We start from the raw sequence: 4898 nt of genomic DNA, 5'->3' as shown, positions 1-4898 counted from the left end.
TTTTAGTGTCAAAATTTATCACCAAGGTAGGTTTGGATTTTAAGGAGGGCCTTTGAAGTATTTGGGTGGAGAGACAAATATGATAGACTACTACAATAAGGATGAGTGGAGTCTGATTGAGGTTTACGATCTAATGAGCAAACAAGGGTATTTGAAGAAAAATATTGTAGCAATGTGGTACAAATCATAAGATGAAGGTACAAAAGAAGGCTTAAGAATGATGCGAAGTGACAAAAATGCAATGGATATGGCTAATATTGGCGTCAGGGAGGAAATAATTGAGCTGTATGTAGTTCACAAAACTAATGATATCTATCAAGAGGTTGAGGATGTACACATGTTAGAGAGTACTAAAACTACCATGCAAATGAAAATTGGTGAATCTGATGGGCCAGACCTAATTGTTACATATGAGGCCCATGCAGTTGGACAAGCAGAGACAAATGCTGGCCCAAATATAGAGGAAGAGATTAAAACTAAGAAAGATGGAACAAATGAATCAGATGAGGAAGAGAATAGTAATAGCAGTGAAGACGAGGACTATGAACCCAAGGATGATGAAGATGAGCATGAAGATTCATGGAGTTCTGATACTAGAAATGGTTATGGTTCAAATGATAGGGTTGCTAAAGTTATGTTTGGTGATAGTGATGATGACAAGGAAGGGGCAGAGGGGTTAATAGATGTCCACATCAGTCGAGAGGATGAATTTGAGGTTGCACCAACTCAAACCCAAACAGATGCAGCAGAACATGTTAGAAATACAAGGGCAAGGAGAAAATTGTTACAGGTTTAAGTAAGACGAAGAAGGATACGAATCTAAAGATTTTTTGGATATGCCTATTAGTGAAGATGATGATAATAATGTTAGTAAGAAGTATTCATTGCACAAGCAATTAAAGGACATGAGTGAGTGCAAATAGGAGGTTGGAACTCTTTATGTATCAAGAGAGGAGTTTAAGGATTGTGCACACTGGGAAGGGTTTGAGGTTCTCTAAGATTGACCTTCAGAGAGTGAAAGTTAGTTGCATGGAGGGTTGCAATTGGTTTGCATATTGTGAGAAGATGAAGAATGAGCAAACATGGTAATTAACCAGCTACCACAACAAGCATAGTTGCTCAAGAGAGTTGACAGTTGGGATTATGCATGCAAAATGATTGAGCAAAGTGTTTCTAAAAAGATTGATGAGAATCCAAAGATAAAATTGTTCACACTGATGAAGAAAGCATACATCAAGCGGAATGTGGAGTTGACTGAGTCTAAAGCTACCAAGGTTAAAAAATTTGCACTTAATGAGTTACAAGGAACATATATAGAGCAGTATCGAAGACTCTCTTATTATTGTCATGAATTGCTGAGGTCTAACCCAAGTTTTACAGTCAAGTTGCAAGTGGAGAGACCACCTGAGTTTGCTTCTGAGAGACTAAAGCTAGGTATGGGTTTAAGGCCAAAGTTTCAAGGACTTTATGTGTGTCTTGATGCATGTAAGAAGAGTTTTATGATGTGCAGACCAATGATTTACCTTGATGGGTGCTTCATTAAAACATCATATGCAGGTCAACTTCTCACGGCAATTGGATGAGACTCCAACGACTAGATTTTGCCAATAGTTTATGCAGTGATTGAAGCAGAGACTAAAGACACATGGACTTAGTTTCTTACCTTTCTATGTGATGACTTCGTCATTGACAAGATAAGGAACTGCACCTATATATTTGACCAACAGAAAGTACTTATTTGAATACCCAACTCAATTGTGCCTAGTTAATTGAATTATTGTTTCAATTGTTCCTACTTTTTTTAACTTACCTGTTTCAATTGTTACTAGTTTTTTGATTTAGTGTTTCAATTGTTCCTAGTTAATCGACTTACTGTTTCAATTGTTCATAGTTTTTTATTTACTGTTTCAATTGTTCCTAGTTTTTTGATTTAGTGTTTCAATTGTGCCTAGTTAATTGATTTACTATTTCAATTGTTCCTAGCTAATTGAATTACTGTTTCAACTGTGCCTAGTTAATTGAGTTACTATTTCAATTGTTCCTAGTTAATTGAATTACTGTTTCAAACATTGTGCCTAGTTAACTGTCGTCGGCCTAAGAACATTCTTTCGGGGTATGTCGCCTAATGAAAGACATAATCTAAATCATATTTACATAGTATTATAAGTAAATTCTGCACGAATCTATTCAAATAATTTTTAAATTTATCCTCCAAACACTATAAATAAAATGTTTAATACATGTACAAAATACACTATCTAGTTTTGACTTTTATACCTCTTGGACTATAACTCACTTAAGTATCGAAGTCTCTTACAGGTACCACCACCAATTAGTTTGAGGAGCGTGACCCCATAAAAGTCTCTGTCTCCTTTATGAAGAGTTCACTCAGATAATTTATTAGGTAGCATTTGGTATAAGGGGTAATGAGACTGAGACTGAAAGATCGAGATTCAATATTGTGTTTGGTGGTCAGAAAATATAATTAAATTTCAATATCCACCCCCCAAAACTTCAATCTTTAAGTAGCATTTGGAAGAGAGACAAAGACTGAGAGATTGAGACTGTGAGACAGAGATTGAAATAAGTTTTAATATTGTGTTTGGTATAAAGTGGGAAACAGATACTGAAATAAGAATAAAGCTCTAATTTAATTTGCACAAAGAATAAAGTTAGAATTAATTAATTGAAATGAGATATTTTAAGTATAAAATGTTATTAAAATTTCAGTCTTCATCTCCAAAAATTTCAATTTTCTGTATTATCACTTTTTGAAGGAATTTAAATACTGAAATTTTAGAGACAGAGACTGAAATTTTAATACCAGTCTTTGGTCCAACAAATATGATATTGAATTTCAATCTCTATCCCAATACCTCAAAATAAATGCTATATCTTCAAAAAATGAGACATAGAGGATTGAAATTTTTGGGGATGAAGACAGAAACTTTAATAATATTTTATTCATCATTCAAAATTTTATATTTCAAGTTTACCCTTCACCTCTAATCCACCCACCTCTCACCCCACCATCACACTTCAGCTATCACCAAAATTTACCACTAACAATAATAATAATACAAAAAAGAAAAAACAACAATCCCATCAACTATATCAAAATCAGATTCATCAACTCATAATAAGAGGATTTCAAAATCAAAATAAAAAAAGATAAAAATAGTGGGAGAGATTGAGGCGGTGTGAAATTGGAACCGAGGCGGCGCGACAAGCACAACAAAGAACAGAAGTGGCATGGGGATTTGAACAGAGTGACACAACCTAAATAGAAACGGCACGATGCGACGTGAAATTGCAAAGAGAGAGACGAAAGGGAAAAAGGGATAAGGTTTTATTAGTATGGGTATTTTGATAATCTCACTTATTTAAGTCTCTATTTTTATTTTAAACCAAACAAGATATTTAGACAGAACTCACTCTTATATACTTTACACAAAATACAACATAAAGACTCAATATAATTTTTGTTTTCAGTTTCTATCTCTCAATCTCAAACTTTTTTTCAAACGTTACTCGAACAATTACAAATTGTTTATTTATGAAAATGTCTCATTCTTATAATGGAATATGACCTACTAAGAGCAATTTATGAAATAAATAATTTGGATATATTTTAAATGCTAAATTAATAAAAAGAATTCGTGAAATGATTGAATAAAATTGAATATGAAAAATAGGATTTTTTATTTTAATAAATAAATTAATTATAATAATTACGAAAATAAATAATTTAAAAAATATTTATTAAAATAAATACTTCTCTCTTATCTCGTTTACACTATAAACAAGATAATTTTGTATGTATTTCGTTTACATGTATTTAAAAAAATTTGAAAATAATAAAAAATATTAATAATATTAATAATTCAAACTTTTAACATGCAAATAATACATAAAAAAGTTGATAAAAAAGATTAAAATGAATATGTTTGATTAATTAGTATTAAAAAAGAGTACATAAAAGATTTTAGATTAAATTATGATCCAATTGAATTGATTTAAATTTAAAAAATAAAAATAATCATTTGTCAATTATTAAAAGAAGTTAATAGAAATAGTGGGAAGAGAATTGAAACTACTAGAACCATTAATCTAGAAGCTCATGTACAACAGATTTGGTTGCTGCATTTTAAAGTGAGTTTCTTCTCTTTCTTTATATTAAACAAAAAAAGACTATTATTGTCAGTTTCTTATTTTTAATATGAGAGAGAGAGGTGTATCACAAGATGCTATGAATAGAGAAGTATTTTATATTGCTATGAATTATATAAATCTGAGGCACCGATTTGTATGTATTGTTCTATTTTTTAAACAAACAATCACAAATCGAACGGTTCGAGTTGTGTCTTTAAAAATTAAAAAAAGTTTAATATTAAAATCTAATGTTTGATTTTTATTTTAAAAAATAACAAAATTTAAAAGTATAAATCAGACCTTCTAACTTATAATTTATTTTTTTTTTAAATAAATCGGACCGTCCGATTTAAATATTATTAATTAAAAAAATGCCATATCAAAGAAAAATACCTAATCTTTCAATAATAATGTATTATTATACATATATTTAATCAATATAAAAAAAATCAGCCATTATTTTCAATATAAGATTAAACTGAAAACATTTCTTTAATCACCCAAGAGATTATCTAATAGAAAAATTATAAATATTCTTATATATTTATTAAGCATTAACTCTTGAGACATGTTATACGTTCATAACTAAAGTGGATTGATTACTGATTAGTACTGAATTTATTTAAAAAAATTTACACCCGAAGAAAAATAAAAGCCGATTGCTACTGAACCGGTACTACCGCGGTTTGGCCGGACCGGCGCAGAGAACATCGGGCTTTGATGGTAAGGGGGAAAAATGGTGACTG

Source organism: Arachis stenosperma, chromosome 4 (assembly GCF_014773155.1).
Source record: "Arachis stenosperma cultivar V10309 chromosome 4, arast.V10309.gnm1.PFL2, whole genome shotgun sequence".
Lineage (NCBI taxonomy): Eukaryota > Viridiplantae > Streptophyta > Magnoliopsida > Fabales > Fabaceae > Arachis > Arachis stenosperma.
The sequence above is the reverse complement of the archived record's forward strand: the minus strand, read 5'-3'. Positions refer to the sequence as shown.